This window comes from Sorex araneus, chromosome X, assembly GCF_027595985.1.
Source record: "Sorex araneus isolate mSorAra2 chromosome X, mSorAra2.pri, whole genome shotgun sequence".
Taxonomy (NCBI): Eukaryota; Metazoa; Chordata; class Mammalia; order Eulipotyphla; family Soricidae; genus Sorex; species Sorex araneus.
Genome location: NC_073313.1, coordinates 102,073,474 through 102,096,340, shown reverse-complemented (window position 1 = coordinate 102,096,340; position 22,867 = coordinate 102,073,474). Strand labels below are relative to the sequence as shown.

At 36.6% G+C, this 22,867-nt stretch overlaps 1 protein-coding gene across 1 annotated transcript in view; it reads right to left on the bottom strand.

The window, feature by feature from the left end:
• Positions 1-22,867, bottom strand: part of IL1RAPL2 (interleukin 1 receptor accessory protein like 2) — a 663,031-nt gene that overhangs the window by 424,401 nt on the left and 215,763 nt on the right. The window lies entirely within an intron of this gene.

The following is a 22,867-nucleotide window of genomic DNA, read 5'->3' as shown; positions in this document are numbered from 1 at the left end:
GAGTATGAACAGCTTGAGCCTCTGTTATGAGTTCATAAATTCTTTAAATTGGGAAGAATTAAAATAGGATTTAGAGCTATTGGGATATATTTGCATCTTGAGTGGAACTTTTAACCACTAAACATAAATCTTTACTCACTAATTTTTATAGAAAGCAATGGCATATTGTTACCTAATGTAATCTATTAACATAAAATATTTTGAAAGCATCACAATGCAAGCACATGGAATTTGAGACATATGTTCTGAAGTGGAATCAAAACCAATGACGGGTCACCATCAATAAAACGAATTAAATAATCTCAGTGGATTGCTCTCCTCCTATCTTCAACATATAAAAGTACAACTGTTCTAATGGAGACAGAAAGTATATTAGAAAAAGATACAGAGTGTAAATTTATTCAGTGAATAGCTGAATATAATTCTCTCTATATAGGTATACATACATACATATATACATATATGTGTGTATACATATATATCAAGGGATGACATAGAACCTATTTTTGTAGTTATTGGAGCATAAACTTAATATTTGGAACACAGACTAGGAAAATAAGATTTTCTTTTCCACCTCATCTTGCTGAAAATTTTACCAGTACTCAACATTGATATGTCTATTTTATAAAATTCTTGTTAAACAACCATAGATTTTTATATAAGATATCATAGCAGGGTGTCTGGCCCATCTGATTTTCAACCCTTTGGCAAACGAGATTGTTGACAGAGGTCAGAACTCCAGATTCCTTCTCTCACTTGAGTAAAACGTGATATTCCAAGCATAGCTTTTTTGATTCCTGTCTGGGAGACCCGAATAGTGTTCTCATCCTGTTTTCGTAGGGTCCAGGTCTCTGAGGCATATATTAGTGCAGCGGAAGAACAGTGGAGTCGAAAAGATGTGCCTGGAGCCAGAGGTTCTTTGTCTTCTTAACCACTTCTTCGATGCTCTTAAAGGTGTTCCACACTGCTCTCTTCCTCCTGCGCAGCTCAGGTCGTTCGTCATGTTGAGTTCTTGACCTAGGTACATATAACTGCTGCATTGGGACACGCAATACAATTTGGAGAAAACTGCTGGACTAGAGCTGATTCCAACTGGATCCCACAGGACTTTAAAAGAATGTCTGGCTGCCCACCTACAAGATGGTAAGACTTCTTCATCAAGGCCCTAAATGAACGGTTAGAGGCTCTTTGTGTTCCTAGAGCGAGCAGACGCCATTGGGCTACACTAGCATGCAACAGGGATGAATGGAGATGTTACTAGCGCACACTCGAGCAAATCTATAAGCAGCAGGATAACAATAAATGGTCATAGCAGGGTAGTATATCTTTTCCAAAAAAATCTTAAAATTATAAAGATTTGAGACAATTTTAACTTAAAAAAATAGATGACAGCGTCAAAAAAGATTTTCAGTGGATATTTGATTATCCTAAACTTTTATTTTCAGATTTTCAAGATGTTCTTGGTTGCTTCTCTGTGAGATCTTCCTCAGTAATCCCTTCTAATATTTAATTAATTAATTAATTGCTAATTATCTGGGGAAATAATCTTACATAATTTAAGAAGCTGTTTTCTTAAAATTTCAGTTCAAGAAGAAAGAAATATTTTAATAAATTTCTGCCACTAAGTTTAAGGATCATTAAAAATATATCCTGATCAGTAGTATAATGGGTGTTCTATACATCATCCAATAGAATAAGAATTTTATTGAGATTTTAGTCAAATCCAGGAGTTAGGATAAATAATTAGAATTCTATAATCTTAGTCAAAACCACTCTAAAAGAAAATAATTAAAAACAACAACAACAATTATTGATCTGTGGTAATTGCTGCTATCCATCTGCAGACTTCTCCATAAATTTAAGTGACTACCAAATGAGAATCACAGACCTCAGGAATAATGAATCTGGATTGCCTCACAGTTGGAAACAAATTTACCTGAAAATCTTAGATAAATTACTATTCCTACAAAACTCTTCTATTGGTCATACCTGTATAATTACTTAGAAGTTCAATATAAAAAATTCCCAATCAGAATCGTCTTTCTTGTATATCTTGAATGTTGAACTTATCCTAAAGCATCCTGAATTTGTATTCAAAACCTTATGGTGGTGTGTTAGAAAGATGCACAGTGATTAAAGCATGTACCTTGCATGCAGCCGACCTGGGTTCAATCCTGGGCACAACATGATGCCCAGAGCCTTATCAGGAGTGAGCCAAGGGCCAGGAGGGAGCTCTCAGCACATTAGGGTGGGCCAAAAAGTTTACTAAAAATATATTATTGTGGGGTTGCATTTATTACATAAAAAAGAAATACACTGAATGCTCTCTCTGTGCATACAGAAGATATATGCTAGAGCCACAGACTCAATTAACATCATTGCCACCCAGGCTTACACCACAAACCAGCATGATGCAAAATTATACCCCTTTTACATATTCCACAATAAACACAATATATCCTGTACAAGAAATCCAAAACTAGTAATAAAGTTACAGTGGATTGCTTGCTAGGGAATGAGGAGTACACCAAACTGCTGGTACACCAAGAGAATCTACTGCGGTAGAGGGTCACTGTAAAAAACTAAAGCATGCCGAGGGGCACGTGCACTTGCGGGCTCTCCGGGCAGCTCTGTCTCACCACCCGCTTTTGGTGCTCTGGAACCACTGTGTATGGCTGTTGGTCAAGGGCAGGCGATGGAAGGAACGAGGACCAAGCTGGTTGCTGATTAGTTACTGTTTATTCAATCTTCCATCTTTCTCATCTCCCGCACTCCCAGCTCCAGCCTCTCTGGGGATCAACTGCCGCCTCTCTCTTTCTCTAGTCTCTCCTCCTACTTGTCTCTCCCACCATGCCCTCAAGGCTACACCCAGCCAGGTAGCAAAGTCAACATAAGAAAGCCCTTCTTGAGGGCAGGGCATTCCAAGGCCCTTCTTGACTCTTAAGTTTTTTTTTCCTTTCCTTAGTCCAAACACTCATTAACATCTTAATACTAGTTATTTTTGTATGGATATAGCAAGAGATACATTGAGGCTTGCAAGGCAGCTCTCCTGGCAACATCTTGCCACAGACTCAGACCACAGCACTCAGGCCAGATTAATCACTCCTAACCCTAGCAGGGTCCAAATCTAGTTATTACTGTTTGGATCATGACAACATTTGTCCATGATCAAGCTCTTAACTTATAGTTAAGCATTAGGCACTTTGGCCAGGCCCATCTCGATGCCAGGGTAGCACACAACTCACCGCTTGACCTGGGTCCGTCTTGTCCCTCGTCGGGACCCTGCTTTGGGGAGTGCTAGGAAGTAAGGGCAGCTGAGGCTTAGGTTGAGAGAACAGATGCCCAGGAGGAAAATATCATGTAGAGTCAAATGACTCTCAGGTTAGTCTTCCTGTGTCCATACAAAAAGGATGTGGCTCTGAATAAACTATGCAAAGGATTCAAGGAGAAGAGAAAAAAACAATATTTACAAGTCAACAGAACACTAAGAAAGAAGCTACAAATAAACAAAGAGGAGTATGGAGCACTGTAATGGGAGTAACCCAATAAGCCTAAACTACCTGAGGCTATGTTATCCTACGGGTCACAAGCAGTAAAGTTGAGAGACTCCCTCCCAATTTGCAATATGAACAGTGGGGAAGAAGTCTAGAATCTCACCACACATAGTGAGAGAAGACAGTAGTTCCAAGACTCAACCATTAATCACTTTCACTGTCAATGTCATCCAGTTGCTCATCGATTTGCTCGAGCAGGCACCAGTAACATCTCCATTGTGAGACATGTTGTTACTGATTTTGGCATATTGAATATGCCACAGGTAACGAGATATATAACTTCTCAGATGAAGACTTCAAAGAATTAATGTGAATACCTTTGAAGTTTGCAATTCAAATGATTTAAGAATAGAGAAAAAAGACATACATCATAGATGAGAACAAGAGCCTATATGACATTTTTGCCTCCCAGGTGCCACCTTACCAAACCACATTGCCATCTTCCTTTCTGTCCGCTGTTTTGGAACTAGACTCTCCCTGGCTTCCCTGTCTCCTTAAAACACAAGCATCCATAAAACACTAGGACTAATTTTTAAAAGGAACTCAGGTACCTCAAACAAAGGACAAAAATCCAGATAAGTCAACAAATTTAAATTATGAACTTTAGACTGCTAAATAACTACTGGATCAAAGAAGAAATAAAATGATTTCTCAAAATGAAAACAAATAAAGAAACAAATTACCTTAACCTGTAGGACACAGGATAGAAAGCATTAAGGGTATTGCATAGAAAAACAAGCTATGCTAAGGAAAGAAGAAATAAATTAAATCCATAATTGAATCACACAGTTTGAGATAATAGAAGAACAATAAATAAACCTCAAAATCAGCAAAAATGGGGGAATAGTAAAAATCAAAGGATAAATTAATGATATAGAAATCAAGGAAATAATAGAAAGAATTAATGAAACCAGAAGCTTTTTATCTCACAGAATACACAAAATCCACAAAACCTAGCTATGATCATGAAGGAAAAAAGAAAAGAACAAATAAATCAGATCAGGCATGAAAAGGGAGAAATTGTAATAGACATCTCAGAAATACAAATGATTGTAAGAGGTTACTGTAAAAAAAATTATGATGTTAAGCTAGAAAACTTAGATGAAAATAATTAATTCTTAGAAACATAAAATCTCCTGATTGAATGATGAGGAAATATAAAACCCAAACAGAACAATAATGAGCTGTTAAAAGATCTCCCCAAGAACAAATCTCATATTCTAGAGGAATTTTCTTGTGAATTCAACCAAAATATATGATTTACTACCTGTAGTTCACAAGTTTATACAATCCTTCTTAAGAGATTTTATGAAGAATCACCTAATACAAACAGCAGATAAAGATGTTACTCTTTAAATAAAATTAAAGATTAACATTCCAGATGAAAATTGATTCAAAAATCCTCAATAAAATCTTAGTGCATTAAATCCAACTACATAGCAAAAGGATTGTACACCATGATCAAGTGGGATTCATTCCAAGAGTTTCAAGGATAATTCAACATAAGAAAATGAATTTGCTTGTCATGCCGTATCAGAAAATGAACGAAAAAAATATATGATCAAATCAGCTGATGGCAGAGAAAACTTTTGATAAAATTCAATATCCATTAATAATTAAAAATAATCTCTCGAGAGATGAACCGAGAGCCGCGGCACGAGAAGCAGAGCCTCCGCGCCTATTGACTGTGATCCTGAGGTCTCCTAACCCATTTTGGCACCAGAGCGGATGCTTGAGCCATGCATTTTGACTGTGAACTGAGCTACAACCTTGTGCAGCCCGGGGAGGGATTTTTTTCCCTCTCCACCCCATTTTTCTGAGCGAAAATGGCAGCAGCGGCAGCAGCCACGCGGTGAGAGCCACCCTCTAAGACCCCTCCACCAGGAGGTAGGACTTTCTTTAGTGACGTAGCCTGTAGGTGGTCCTGGGAGGGGGGGTGTTCCCGGCGCGCCTTCCGCCCAGAGATGAACCGAGAGCCGCAGCACGAGAAGCAGAGCCTCCGCGCCTATTGACTGTGATCCTGAGGTCTCCTAACCCATTTTGGCACCAGAGCGGATTCTTGCAGCCATCCATTTTGACTGTGAACTGAGCTAAAATATTAGAAACCCAAAACCGCGCAGCCACTATTGCAGCTGCGCGGACTTAAAGTCTTCACTCTTAGCAATGAAGAGAAATTATTAGATGATGCCTATTCAGCAGGCCTGATTGTTGGGGAAAATTTCCAATCAATAATAGTGAGTTCTGTATGGAAATATGAAATGTACTCAATATATAGAGAGAATAATGGGAATATCATTAGCTATTTAGATGGGGGGTGGGGTGGGAGGGGGGTGTATTGGGGTTCTTGGTGGTGGAACAGGTGCACTGGTGAAGGGATGGTGGCTTAATCAGTATTTGACTGTGACTTGAACCTGAAAGCTTTGTATTTTTTTCTTGTTTTCACGGTGGTTCAATAAAATATTTCTTTAAAAAAATAATCTCTCAACAATATATGAACAGAAGGAATATTCCTCTAGAGAGTAACTGCCATTTACTATAAGCACATAGCCAATAACATACTCAATAACTAAAAACTTAAAACCTTTTCTCTGATATCAAGCACCAGGAAAGATTGTGAAGTGTGATTGTTATGGTTGCATATTGTCGTGGAAATTTTTACCAACGCAATCAGGTAAGAATAAGAAATCAATGCATCCAATTGGTAAAAAATTCCAAACATCAATATTTGAAGATAGCATGATAATACATCCCAAAGCTCCACTAAAAGTCCCTTAGAAATAATAAATCAGTAAAACTACAAATCAATATACAAAAATTGGTTGCATATATGCAAATAAAGAAATAGAATGGAAAAGGATAGAAAAGATTATTCATTAAAACAAGTGACCCCAAACATCAAATACCTAAGAATAAAGTTCAAAAATTATGAAAAGGTTTTGATAAGAAAGATCTATACCATGAAGCTCTCTCACTGTGAAACAAATAAGACAAGAGAAAAGGAAAGATATTCCATGCTAATGGTTGGAATAATTAACATAATTAAAATGACTATACTACCTGCGGCATTGTACAGATATAATGTGATTCTCGTCGAAATCTCTATGGTTTTCTTCAAGGAATAATAAGCATTGCTAAAATTTATATTAAAGCAAAATACCCGTAAATAGCCAAAACCATACTGAAGAGGGGAGAAAAATTGGGAAGTATCACATTTCCCGACTTTATCTTGTAAAACTACAATAATCAAACAAGTATGATACTGGAATAAGGACATGCAGTCAGATCAATGAATTATAACTGAGAACTTTAGTGAATAACATTTGATATATGGACGGACAGTTAATCAATAGTGAAATGCTGAGGTGCATGATTAGGAAAAAGTGAATCCTTTTAAAGAAATGGCATTGAGTTACCTGTATAATTACTTGCAAAAAAAGTAAAACTGGATTTATATCTCCCGACATACAAAAATTACTTAAAAGTGGATCAAATAGTTAGAAATTAAACCATAAACCATAAAATGCAAATAAATACATTGAGGAAAACATTGGCATCTTCTGGATTTGAACTTCAAAGGTGCTTTTAATTACCTGATTCTACTGTTACAAATAACAACAATAAATTCAAATAAATGGGACTATATTAAGTTTAAAAGTTTCTACATGGCTCAGTGTTGCTGGGAGGGGAAGCGTTTTTGTCCCTTGGCCTTTTTCCCTTTTCGGCAGCATGGTGACAGCCACCTTTCAGAGTCATTTGGACAGAGAGGTAGGAGCTTGCAGTGATGGGGCGCTTGGGAAATCTCGAGATGGGTGGGGGGACCGGAACCAGCCCTGCTCCCGGTCCAAATGGGACCTTGAGCTGCCTCCCGCGAACGGCTCCTCCGCTCCTGAACAGCCATGATCCTAGCGGCACACAAACCAATCTCAGAACGCAGTGGCTGCTGGCAGAAATACCTCTAGGCTTAATTACTAAAATATCAGAATTCCAAAACCGCATTGCCGCTGTCACAGCCGTGTGACATCATATGCTCTTCATTATCAGTAATAGAAAACAAATGATCTAATGATGCCTTTTTGGCAGGTTTGATTGTTGGGGGGAAATTCCAAATAATAATAGTGGGTTTTCTGTCGAAAATTGAATGTAATCAAAGTAAAGAGAGAGTAAAGTGAAAATCATCTGCCACACAGGCGGGTGTGTGTGTGGAGGTATACTGGGGTTCTTGGTGGTGGAACATGTGCATTGGTGAATGGATGGGTGTTTGATTATTGTATGACTGAGACTTAAACCTTTGTAACTGTTTTCACGGTGATTCAATTAAAAAAAGTTTCTATATGGGTAAAGAAACAAACTATAATTAAAAACTATCCTCATTGGGATAAGATATTTGCAGAAATACATTAGTTTTAGGACTAACATTAAAAAATTATAAATCACTTACAAAGCTCAACAACAAAAGAGCAATAACTCCATAAAAGTATTGGAGAAGAGATGAATAGACTCCTGCATAAAGAGGACACAAATGGCCAATAGCATATGAAAAGGGGCTCATCATCACTTAGTGTCAAAGTGGCAATTATATATGAGGTGTAGGAGTAATCTTCTCTATCTGAGAAGGGACCACCAAGTAAAGGGTGCTTGAAGGACCCATTCAGGATGGGAGATGCGAGCTGAAAGTAGACTATAGACCGATCATGATGGCCACTCAATACCTATATTGCAAACCACAACACACAAAAGGAGAGAGAGAGAGCAAAAGGGAATGCCCTGCCACAGAGGTGGGGTGGGGGGGTTGGGGTGGGGTTTGTGGGAGGGATACTGAGATCATTGTTGGTGGAGAATGGGCACTGGTAAAGGGTTAGGCACTTGATCATTGTATGACTGAAATAATCACAAAAGTTTGTAAGTCTGTAACTGTACCTCAGTGATTCGTTTAAAAATAAAAAAAGAAAAAAGAAATAAATTTTTAAAAAAGAATTAGTGTTATACGTATTTCACCTACTATTATATCCAGAGTCTAATAAGACCTGATGCCATTAAGTACTGATAAATAATTAATTGTGATAGATAATTAAAATAGGGTAAAGTTAAAGAAGTCCTTACTAGTAGGCTAGAATATGATAGAATATATGACAATATAATACATTAATTCATACACCAAACACATATTGAGTATTTATTATCCACTATACTTTTTATGAGGTACAAAGAGATACAGAAATGGAAGGTATTTCTTGCATGTACACTATTAGATATGGATGATATCTAAACAGAGTAAACAATTACAATGTAACGTGATCACTGATGTGACAAAATTATAGAGCACTAAGGAAAAAAACTCTAAAAAGAATAGTGATGGTAGGGAAAGATTTCCTTATGGTATAGTGAATATTTAAAGCAAATATAAAAAGAAAACAGTTACTTTGGTATAGAGTGTAGTGAATCCTGAACACATATAGATGGAAATCAATCAATCAATTAATTACCAGTCAAATGACATTAGGAGACAGAAACAGGAAGTCTTTAAAATATTTTACATTAAAAAAAGGAAAATGAATAAAAATGGCTCAGTGAATTAGAACATAAGTGGTTCCAGTGAAAGCACTAGTAAGGTAGAAGGATGAATTTATCAATTAGTTCTCGTGGTCCTTTTCAGATTTCTAAAGATTACACAAATTACCTCATTTCTTTTATGGATTTTTATTCAGTATGCATGTGAATTGTAATGAGTATATGATCCAGAGATATAACTTTGTCTGCAGACTTAGATGAAAACCCATTTTCTAAATAAGACTCAACAGGGATCTTCTTAAGGTAAAGACAGAGAACAAGCTGTTGTTTCTATAATATACTGGGTTTTCTATTGTTTTATCTGTGCCATACCTGGTAAAGAGAAGATAGGAGAAATACACAAGACTTAGCAATTTCTTCAAAACTGCTGACATTCTCTTTACTTTCATGCCTCTCCAGAAAAGCTGTACAAAGAAATTGTTTTCCCCTTTCCTTTCTTTTATTATTGTTGTTGGCAATTGTGGTGTTGTACTTTGGTGATACACTTGACTATGTAGTTTGTACACTTGGTTTCAGTGCCAAGAATCAAATGGAAAGAGTCGGACATCACATCAGTGGTCGTGTAATCTGTTTTCAGGAAGTGAATTTATGACCTCAGAGATGTAGAAAGGCAACTGATATACCACTGAATCACATCCTTGGGTCAAATAACTTTTATTCTTATATTCATAATCTATTTCATTGCAGGTTACTATTAGAATTTTGTAAAACAAATAGTGAAGGGTTAAAAACTAATTATCCGAAACCTCCTGAAGCATATTGGTTCAATTCCAAGTCATTTCCTAAAATTAGCCATAGTGTCTTACTTTGAAATAAATATAGTAAATTACTACTTTGATAATAAAGCTCTTGGACATCTCTGCTTCTATTTCAAATGGTCATTCCTAATTACATATATGAAAATTTCAAATATATCTTTAGTTCAGATTTTTCTCTTTGGACAAAAATAAGTGTCCTGCTTCCACCTATGTATAACATCCACAATTTTACTGTGAAGCTACATATATTTTTCAGAAAATAACAAGCCAAAAAAGTAAAAATGAGGAAAAAATTGGAAAAGGAAAGTTATTCTATTTTATGATAATTGTTGAAAACTTCTATACAACTCTTCTCAGATCAACAAGGAAAGGAACAAGGGTTACTTCTACTGAAAGGGAAATGAAAATGGAAAAATAGAGATGGAGCATTTGGAAAGGACTGGAAAGATAATTGAGATAAGAAAGAGCAAATAGAAAGTAATTATAACATAGCAGAACATTACCTTCAAAGTCAATCCAATTTTGCTTATATATCATAGTTCAGTAGGAAGGTAAAGATAAGAACATAGATGGTGGGGCTGAAGTGATAATACAGTGGGTATGGCGTTTGCCTTGCATGAGACTGACCCGGGCTTGATTCCCAGCATCCCATTTGATACCCTGAACACCACCAAGGGTAATATCTGAGTGAATAGCCAGGAGTGACCCCTGTGCATTGTCGGGTGTAACCCAAAAATTAAAAAAATAGAATGTGAATGTTATAATTATTTAGTGATTCTCTGAGTATAAAAATATCTTGTCATAATTCAGTCTCTCCTGCTCAAAAAGAGAAACTGAACATATGCCCATGTCCTCTCATTATAAAATCTAGTGGCAGAAGGGTGCTGATGATATAAAATTGGGGAAACCAACAGTGTAAATAGGGTAAAGAGTAGGTAATTAAAAGTCTTCACTTATTCAATAAACATTTACTGAGCTTAGTATATCAGGAACTGAAATATTGTCTATTCACTTGAGGAGTTTTCAAATTTTGTGGGAGAGAGTGATCTATACTAATCGATAATACTGGCCAAATGGGCTGGAGCGATAGCACAGCAGTTGGGCTTTCACCTTTCACGCGGCCGACCCAAGTTCGATTCCTTCGCCCCTCTCGGAGAGCCCGGCAAGCTACCGAGAGTATCGAGCCCGCGAGGCAGAGCCTGGCAAGCTACCCGTGCATATTGGATATGCCAAAAACAGTAACAATAAGTCTCTCAGTGAGAGACGTTACTGGTGCCCGCTTGAACAAATGGATGAGCAACGGGATGACAGTGACAGTGACTGGCAAAATACTCAAAGTAAATACTTCTTTCTGTGTTTTGAATAATTTCTTGAGTTATCCTTCGGGCCATTATTCTATCATCTTTCTCTACTCTACACTCTTTATACATTCATTCCTGAATTATTTTTTATTCCTTACTACTGCTCTTTTAGTTCATAAGCATATGTGATTCTCTCATTTAATAGAAGAAAATTCCACTGAGTTTGCACCTGAATCTAGGTGCCTCTCTCTTATTCCTTCTTTATGTGTAAACTTACATTCAACCTTGTCTATTCCATTTCAGTATTCAATTTTCTGCTCTCAAAACTTTCCTGAGGCTATGATTATTAAGGAATGCAGTGACACCCAAAATTAAAGATATAGTTATTTCTTATATTGACTTGTCTATTGCATTATATATGGTTGCTCTCACTGATATTCTATCATCCTGCCTTCATTATAAATATATTCTTACGCTCTTTCTTACTATCCAATTGTTCCTTAGTCTTCTCTTAAAGGTCTCTTTTATATTGGTATTGTCTTGAACTTCTGCTTTGGTCCACTTTCTACCCTAAATGTTTTTCTAGGTTATTTAACCCATACAGATAATTACAGTGTTTATGACCAACTAGTAGATGGTTGACTCCAAGTTTTGTTTGTTTGGGGGGCACATTCATCACTGTTCAGGACTTATTCTTGACTCTATGCTTAAGTAACACTCCTAACAGTGCTTAGGGGATCATATGGGGTGCTGGTGATGAAACTAGGTCACTCACATGCAATTCAAGCACTCTACCAGCTTTACTATCTCTCCTCCCTGACTCCACCTTTAAGGCATGACTTTTCTCATGAGGTACTAAATTATCCACTTTAAAAACAAAAACCTATACACACACTTTGTACCCTCAAATTAATGTATGAAAAGGAAGGAAAGATGTGACAAAAGAAAAAATTAACTCTTTTGCCCAAACTCTGACCCTCTTCCTTACCTTAATCATCCAAATGATAATTAAATTGAACAATACTAGCACATTAAATTTTCATAATTCTATCTTTTCTATTTCATTTTTGGATTTGTTTGTATTCTACTAATTCCACTTCCTCTATTTCATTCAACATAAATATCAAATGACCTTCCCAAAGTGTATATGTTAATAGGCTTCTGGCTGCTTCAGTCAGACCTCTCAAAGATTCCTCATTACTTGCAACAGTAGCAGCCAAGATATTCTTATTCAGATAAACACCCTGTAGGAAATCCTAAAACAGAAAATAAGACCACATCCCTCTGGGTTTGCTGTTGAGTAGATTTGTTACCAAACCTCAAAATGTGAATTCCTAACAATTTATAAAATTTATTTAATGCTTCACTGTGCAAGGGTGGGGGAGAAACAAAAAACTGTATGAAAGTGGTAAATAACTGGAGAAGGAAGATCCAAGTAGTGAACTAGGAAGGGAGCTGAAAACACAATAAACTCAATTTTGGAAATGTTAAAGCATCTTTTAAACTGCACTCTATTTCCATATTATTACTTGTCTTAATCAAATTAGGTACTAAAAGTACAAGAGATACATCATGGTTGTCTTCCAGAGATCTATATTTCTGGAATTCTCTTGCAGTCTGCTTGTCTGCCATAAACCAGTTAAAAGATCTAGTCCTTGTTCTGTTCTTCCCATCACAGTCTCTTATTCTTCATCTCTAAAATTAGCTTCACTGTATCACTGTCATCCCGTTGCTCATCAATTTGTTCGAGCAGGCACCAGTAACATCTCCATTGTGAAAGTTGTTGTTGCTGTTTTTTGGCATATCAAATGTGCCACGGGTAGCTTGCCAGGCTCTGCCGTGCAGGCAGGATACTCTCGGTAGCTTGCCAGGCTCTCCAAGAGGGACAGAAGAATTGATCCCAGGTTGGCCGTGTGCAAGGCAAGTGCCCTACCCGCTGTGCTATCGCTCCAGCCCAAAAATTAGCTTAGAAAAAAAATTTAATTCATTCCAGTGCTGATAATACCTTTGAATTTTTGGCTATACCAGCTGTATTCAGGTCTTATTCTTGACTCTGTACTCAGGGATCATTCCTGGAAGACTTGCAAAACCTATCAAGTGCTGGGTAAGAAAACAGGGCCAGCTGCATGCATGGCAAGCAACTTACCCACAGTACTATCTCTTAAGACCCCGAGATTGTTATAGAAAGGTCATTTACTTGTCAGTGATCACACTACACATGATTATATGAACAATTACTAATCTCACCTAGTCAAATTACTGTCACACTGTCATCCAGTAGTTCATCGATTTGCTTGAGCAGGCACCAGTACTGTCTCCATTGTGATACTTGTTGTTACTGTTTTTGGCATATCGAACACACCACGGGTAGCTTGCCAGGCTCTGCTATGTGGGCGGGATACTCTCAGTAGCTTTCTGGGCTCTCTGAGAGGGACGAAGGAATCAAACCCAGGTCGGGCTCATGCAAGGCAGACATCCTATCTGCTGTACTCTCTCTCTTTCTCTCTCTCTCTATATATATATGTATATATATGCACACAACATATATATGCATGTATATTCATTATTAAATAGGATTTATCTATACTATACATACAAGAATATGGTATTAGATAAAAGAGCAAGGATAAGTAAAGTATTCCATTCTAATGTTGTAGAAAAATGAATAAACATGTGTTATTCTAATATATGGTAAAAAACGAATGTCAAGGATAGATACTTCATAATATCGAGGAGCAATTCATCTAGTTCTATGACAACAGCAATATAAATATATATTTACCAAACACTAGCTTCCCAAATATACAAAACTATTGATTATATTTTAAAAATCAAGAAAGCTGGGGCTGGAGCAATAGCACAGTGAGTAGGGTGTTTGCCTTGCACACGGCCGACCCGGGTTCGATTCCCAGCATCCCATATAGTCCCCTGAGCACTACCAGGAGTAATTCTGAGTGCATGATCCAGTAGTAACCCCTATGCATTGCCGGGTGTGACCCAGAAAGCAAAAAAAAATCAAGAAAGCTGGAGCTATAGTATACCAGGTAAGGCACATGCCTTCCACAGACCAACCTAGGTCCAATCCCTGAGCATCCCTTATGTTCTCCTGAGCCTCACAATTAATAATCCATCAGCAAAGCACAGGAATTTTTACTGAACACTACTGGGTTTGACCCGAAAACAAACAAACAAAAATCATCCCCAAACCCAAAAATGTAAACAGAGACACTGACATCAACTGTAACACAATAATTATAGTTGATATTATAATAGCATATATAGTAACTGAGAAATCAGCCTTAAAATTTACAAATAAATGTAGGCATTAAATGAAGCAATTAAAAAGTTGTAATACTACCTCTCTCTATTTCTCTCTCCATGTATGTATGTATGTATGTATGTATGTATGTATGTATGTATATGTATGTATATATATAATTCAACAAGAAGAAAAAATACATATTATTTTCAAGTACACAAGAAGTATTTTCAAAGGTAGTTACAAAATCAATAACTAAGATTCCATAGTTTTGATATATACAAATAATGAAAGAGAAGGAAGAGATGTCCCATTCACAATAGTACCTCAGAAAATCAAGTACCTGGGAAACAGCTTAACAAAGAGGTGAAGAACCTATGAAAAGAAACCACAAAACACCATTTTAAAAAATACAAGAGGACACTAGGAAATGGAGACACATTCCCTGCTGATGTAATGGGAGGATTAGCATTGTCAAAATGGCAATACTCCCCAAAGCATTATACAGATTGAATACAGTCCCTATAAGGATACCAATGACAGATTTCAAAGAAATAGACAAAACACTCCTAAAATTCATATGGAGCAATAAATCCCCATGAATAGCTAGAGTATTATTTGGGGGGGGATGGGTGCCATCACCTTTTTCAAACTGTACAACAAAGCAGTAGTAATTAAAACAGCATGGCATCGGAATAGAAACAGCTTTATACCAATGGAAAAGAGTTAAATATTCTGACACAGACTCTCAACTATATGCTCACTTAACCTTTGATAAAAGAGCAAGAAATGTGAAGTGGAACAAGGAGAGCCTCTTCAACAACTGGTGCTGGTAAAACTGGACAGCTACATGAAAAAAATAAACTCTGACTTCTGTCTAATGTCAGGTACAAAAGTCAGATCAAAGTGGATTAAAAACCTCAATATCAAACCTGAATCTATAAGGTACATGAATGAAAATATAGGCAGAACCCTCCATGATATTGATGCTAAAGTCAACTTTAAAGAAGAAACAGCACTGACCAAGCAGGTGTGAACAAAGATAAACAAATGGGACTACATTTAACTAAGAAGCTTCTGCACCGCAAGAAAACAGTAACCAAAATACAGAGAGAGACCACTGAACCTCTCCGTGTCTGTGTTGCAAGTCATAATGCCCCAAAGTAAAGAGAGAGTATGGGGAATATTGTCTGCCATGGAGGCAGGGGGAGGGTGAGAAAGAGGAGGTTTCCCGGGAATATTGGTGGTGGGGAATGTGCACTGGTGGAGGGATGGGTGTTTGATCATTGTGTGATGGTAACCCAAACAGGAAAGCTTGTAACTATCTCATGGTGATCAATAAAATAAAAAAGAAAATATTACTTACACAATACCTATCAGATAAGGGGTTGATATCCAGTATATACAAGACATTAGTCGAATTGTACAAGAAAATCATACAAAAATTGTACGATTTTCTTGTACAATTTGTACAAAAATTGTACAAAAATGTAAAACCCCTAAAAAATGGGTAGGAGAAATGAAAAGAAACTTCCTCAAGGAAATAAATACAAATGGCCGACATGCACTTGAAAAACTGCACTACATCAATAGTCATCAGGAAGATGCAAATCAAAACAAAAAAGAGACAACTTACACCACAGAGACTGGCGAACAACAAAAAGAACAAGAACAACCAGTGCTGGTGTGGATGTGGGGAAAAATGTATGCTCATACATTGTTGGTAGAAATGCCGACTCATCCATCTTTTTTGGAAAACAATATGGCTATTCCTCAAAAAGCTACAAAGTCATGAATTTTGTCTCTAAGTGGATGGACATTGAGAGTTTCACGCTAAATGAAATGAGTCAGAAAGAGAGGGGCAGATATAGAATGGCTATACTCATTTGTGAAATATAAAATAACATGAGACAAACACCAAAGGACAGTAGAAATAAGGGCCATAATGATTGTTCCACAGTTTGGAAGCCTACCTCATATGTGGGGGGAGAAGGCATTTTGGATGGAGAATGGATCACTAAATAAATTACAATTGGAGAGATCTCTCAGGACGGGATATGTGTGCTGAAACTAGACAAAGGACCAACATGATGGCCTCTCAGTATCTGTATTGCAAATCATGATGCCCCAAATTAGAGAGAGAGTAAGAAGGAAAGTGCCTGCCACAGATGCAGGAGATGGCATGGGGGTGGGGGTTGACAGGAGTGACAATGGGGACATTGGCTGTGGAAAATGTGCACTGGTGGAGGGATGGGTGTTCAATCATTGTATGACTGAAACTCGAATCACAAAAACTTTGAAACTCTATCTCAAGGTGATTCAATAAAAAATAAATAAAAACAAAATACCACACTCTTTATGCAAAAAAGATGTACTAATAAATATATAAAATATGGGGATAGAGAATACAGGGATTAAGATGCTTTTCTCAGATGTGACCCCAGTTCAAGCATGAACACCACATACATTGCCCCAAACACAACCAAGTGAAACTCTTGAGAACAGAGTATAGAGTAATGCCTGAGCACTAGTAGGTACAGTCAAAACTACCACCAAAAGAAATTAATATTATATTAGCCATCTTTCCACAACAGCATGGGAATATAAATCAACTACAAAAATAAAAGAGGAGAAATCATGAACATTGCAGACTAAACAACATTCTTCTTAATAGTACATGGAGCAGCTAGACATCAAAGTAGAAAAAAGTATATTATTGGAGAATAGCAATGAGAGACAAACTTTTATACTCTGTAGTATGAATCAAAATCAGTATTAACAAGGAAATTTATAGTAATACAGCTATTAAATAAATTAAAAGCAATCTCAATAGTCCTATAACAAAGAAAGAAAAATAGGAGAGGCGGGTATGGTGCCGCAGCAGATCAACCTGTACCTCCAGGGCAAGTGCATCAGCAGCATGTTGGTGCCTTCAGGCTTCCTGATACCTCAAAATTTCTGTTGTGCCTTTGGCCAGACCATAACAAATTGGGACCAAGTTTTCCAAGAAATTAAGTGGCCAAAAGTTAGGTATGTGGGAGCCAGGCCCACAAACTACCTCTGGCTCAGTTATACAAGCTCATTTGCTGGCCTTATTTCAGAGACCCATAAATAAACCTTGAAAGAGATCAAAAGTCGCAATTTATCTCACACCTGCGCATGACTAAAAAGACTGTGGTAGATCTGAGGGGGGCAGGTTGGCCTGGTGCCCGCCCAAGCAGAGCACCCAGCAGCTGCTTACTCCCACACTCCAAAATCGCCTCATATCCTCGGCCTGACTCCAACATCTCAGGATGGAATTTACCAAGATATAATCTGAAAATTCTGGTATGTGGGTTTTGTGACTGAAATCTCTGAGCTTTCTCAGGGTCGGGAAGGGATACCTCCCCCATCTCTCTGTACTTATAGATGCCTCAGCAGTCACATCCTTACACAAAAGCTGCCACTCAATTAAAAAGTTACTCCAGGGGCCAGAGCAATAGCACAGCGGGTAGGGCGATTGCCTTACAAGTGGCCGACTTGGGTTCAATCCCCAGAATCCCATATGGTCCCCCAAGCACTGCCAGGAGCAATTCCTGAGTGAAAAGCCAGGAGTAACCCCTGAGCATCGCTGGGTGTGACCCAAAAAGCAAAAAAAAAAAAAAGTTACTCCAGCCTGACCTTCTTGATAAAAATACTGAATGCCCTGAACAAACGCCATGATATCTTAGCAACTGTATTGCAAACCATAATGCACAAATGGAAAAGGAGAGAGAGATCAAGAAGGAAGGTGCCTCCCATAGAAGGAGGCTGGGGGTGGAGGGTTGGAGTGTTGGGGGTGGGGTTTTGTGGGATGGTGGTAGGGAAACAGGGGACATTGGTGGAGGGAAACATAGATTGGTGGAGGGATGCGTGCTGAATCACTGTATGACTGAAATCCAATTATGAACAACTTTATAATGGTATATCTCATGGATATTCAATTAGAACTTTTAAAAATAAGTAATGTGGAGTTCATGCCCAATCCTATCAGCTTAATCAATGACTGAATAAATAGCAGTATGCCTACATTTTAAAAAATAGGAGAAATACTCAAAAGTAAACAGAATGATGAGACTATTTTTCTTAAAATAATCAGAGCTAAATAAAATAGCAACAACTTTAATATATGAGAGGTTAGTGATGTCAAGAACATTTTCATTGAAAAAATTAATAAAATTAAAAGTCCCACACTAGGTTCACTAAGAACAAGAAAAGATCTGATCAAAACAATCAAAAATAAAAGAGAAGTTCCAACTACTATTATGAACAACTGTATGGAAACAAACTGCAATCTTCATGCAAACAGAGAAAGCGAATGTACTTTGTAAAATTGCATTGGTAAAACCAAACATCCATATGGAAAGTATTGGGTGGGGGGAAATTACTATTTCACACCAGAAAGAAACTGAAATGTAAGCACGAAAGTTTGTAAGTCTGTAACTGTAACTACCTCACGGTGATTCATTAAAAAATAATAAATAATAATAAATTTTTTTTAAAGTAAGAGAAAGTTTATAGTAATGCAAGTCTTTAACAATACACACGAAGAGTGTCAAATAAACAGTCTATATCTATATTTAAAAGTAAAATAAAGAAAAACTAACTCTAAATGAGCTAAATACTTGGTTATTAGGTAAGAAACATAAAATCCATAGAAGTAAACATAGGTCAACAACAAAAATGAATTTAGAAACACCTCCAATTGCAAGACAGAAAATAACTAAGAATAAGTGGAACCACATAAAATTTAAAAAAGAAGCTATCACCAAAAAAATAGAAGTGAAAAGTACTTGGGAGAGGATATTTGCACATTATTTACCTTTCTATGTTTTGATATCCAAAATATGTCAAGCACGCATAAAAATCAACAAAAACAAAAAAGGCTCTAATTTTTAAATGAACAAATATTCTGATAAGACAATTCAAAGAGGACCTACAGGTAGCCTAGATACATGAAAATGTTTACTATCACTTATCATTAGGAAAATGCAAATCATACCACAATGGGATAACACACAGATGAGAATGACTTATGTCAGAAAATGAAATGGAATCAATTAATGTTGGGAGTATATGATAAATAAGAACTCTTGTACACTGCTGGTGGTAAAGTAAACTGGCACCATCTATGGAAATTAGCATGGAGATTCCTATACAAATTAGAATGGAGGGACAAGAAAAATAGTACAGTGGGTAAGTCCCTTGTTGTGCATGTAGTCCACACAGGCTTGATCCATGGCAGCATATATGGTCCCTTGAGACCTACCAGAAGAGATACCTGACCTCAGAGCCAGTAGCAATCTCTGATCACACTAAGTATAGTCTAAAAGTCAAAGTAAAATAAAAAATTAAAATGCAAATACCGTCTTATTCAATTATACCTGTCCTAAGTATTTATCAGAAGAACTTGAAAACTAATCAGAAATCATATCTGCACCCTTTTGTTCACAGCATTATTCACAAGTCAAAAATTGAATCAACCTAAAAAAATAAAAAAATAATTGAATCAACCTAAATAAAAATAGGTACATTATTAGATAAAGAATCTGTGTTGTATAAACTCAGTGCAATACTCTAACAGTAAAAATGAATGCATTCCATTTGAAGCAATGTTTGTAAATTTGGGTGAATGCCCTAAACATAAAAAGGATGAAGAGAAACAATTACCTAATGATTTTACTCTTATTTGGAGTATCAATAACTAACAAAAAATAAAAACAAATGCTTAGATTGTTTAAAACTATGGTATTTCCAAGAAGAGAAAAGGGGTAAAGAGATGTGGGTGGAGGGACTTTTGTTAGTGAGATGATGTTAAAACTTTGTTGGTGGGTTCATTGAATCCTATAGAGAGGTGTTTAGATATAGTCATGAAACTCTATAATATTGCAAAGTAATGATAAACCAATAAAGACAGGAAAAAATCTCAAGTCTTGAATATTAAAACTATTTTACAGGGTGCTTTTCTCACACAGAAATGCAAATAAAATTGGATTGATTAAAACTCAGAGAATTGTCTCCTTTTAACTCATGCATTGATCTCCCTTAAATATGATAAAAGGCCAGAGGAAACACTCTTCTATAAAGCAATATATTTTAATGCTTTTAAAGTATTATAGGATAGACTTTACTACAAGGATCAAGCAAACGATAACTGTTATATTCTAATTCATATTCCCAGGAGATTGCTTGAAGAAATTGCTTTTAGTTCTAAGGCTTTTGACTGTCCATCTCTTTATTCAATATAGATTTATTAAACAACAAAGATAAATCAGGCACTTGCCTAGATCAAAAGACAACATTTTATATAAGCACAATAATCCCTAACCATGGAATTCAATGGTATGAGTATTTCCATGTCATTGGACTGACAGTTTAGGGAAGGGGAGAAAGTGGTGTTTGATGAAAGTTGTACGTAGAAGCTTGCTGCCTCAGACCCATGTTCTCTCTTGAACAGTATGTTATTTCCTTTGAATACATATATATGTTTCTATGTCTCTTTGCTTCTTGCTTTCATGCTCTTTCAAGCTTGTGTTCTCTCTTGAACACATATTTCTTTCTTTCTTCCATTCACAAACCTTTAAGTAAGTTTTGTTTAATGAAACTATCTTGCTACACCAGCATGCCACAGGGACAAATGGAGATGTTACTGGCACCCACTTGAGCAAATGGAAGAGGGACGGGATGACAAGTGATACAAGTGATCTTACTATGCTAAAAATGTAAGGAGTGGGGTAGAAGTGATAAAATTTGAAGCATGGGCAGATAACAAAGTTTTATTTGTGTTAGAGAACCATCACAGTGTTTTATGTAGTGAAATGATTTAATGAGATTTGCATTCAAGAAAGAATATGGTATAATTTTTCTTTTTCTGTGAAAATATCCCTGATGAGTAGTGTAAAGCATTTTGAAAATGTTAATTCTTGTAATCCATGAACAAATATATGTAGAACTCTCTAGGATATGGAGCTCAGAGAAGTTTTCAATTATTTGATTCCATCAGCAAATAAAGCAAAACCAAAAATAAATAAATAATACTACATAAAACTAAAATGGTTTTGCATGGCTAAAGAAACCTGGGGAAAAATTTAAAGACAGCCTAATGAATGGGAGAAAATATTTGCAAAAATAGATCAGGCAAAGGGATAATATACAAGATATGTAAAGTGGTCAACAATAATATAAAACAAAAATCCCCATAAATTTTCTGAAGCGAAATGAATAGGTGCTTTCCTTTAAAAGGGATATACAGTAAGAATATTAGAAGATAGTAGTAACATAAAAGTGTTCATAATCATTTATAGTTAAAGAAGTGAAAATCCAAATAGCAACAAGATTTTATGTCAAGGGAGTACAACAATCAAAAAGAGTAGAAATAATTAGTTTTGCTAGGGATGCAGTGAACATATGACTTCACTCACTGTTGGTTATAATGCCATGAAGATCAACCATTATGTAAAACAGTATGGAGTCATCTGAAAAAAGTATTAGAGATTCCATATGACCCAACAATTCCACTTCTTGGCTTTTATCTAAGAACACAAAAAATTATTAACCTAAAAAGATACATACACACACCTATGTTCATAGAAGTGCTAGGTATGATAGCCAGAATATGAAAAAACACAAATGTCCAAAAACAGATAACAAAATAAGCTGTAACTAATAATACTATGTAGCTATAAAAAGATGAAATCATTTCTTGAATAAATGTTAATACTCTCTGTTCATCTGTTAAGGATTTACTGTGTGGATAGCTGAGGATCTGTCTATGCACTCTCAACACTAGTCCATAGGTCTGAAGACTGACTTTATCAAAGTACCACACTTTCTTGATTATGATAGTTTTATAGTATAATTGAAAGTTAAAAAAAGAAAAGACTCCCGTTAATTTCCCCCTAGGATTCTTCACCTATTTCAGCAGTTCAGTTCTCAGTATAAATTTCAACAACACTTGGTTTAATCTTTAAAAAAAATCAAGGGTATTTTTAATATTTTTATTTTATTGGGCTGGAGCGATAGCGCAGCGGGGAGGGCATTTGCCTTGCATGCGGCCAACCTGGGTTTGATTCCTCCGCCCCTCTCGGAGAGCCCAGCAAGCTACTGAGAGTATCCTGCCCACACAGTAAAGCCTGGCAAGCTCCCTGTGACGTATTCAATATGCCTAAAACAGTAACAAGTCTCACAATGGAGACGTTACTGGTGCCTGCTCAAGCAAATAGATGAACAATGGATGACAGTGATATTGAATCACTATGGGATAGAGCATTACAAAGGTGGTCATGGTTCCTTTCAGTCACACAATTTTCCATCACCCATCCCTCCATTAGTGTAATTTCTCAGCACCAGCATTCCCACTTTTCCTCCCATTCCTCCAAACTACCTACCACCCCCTGCCTGCAACTATGG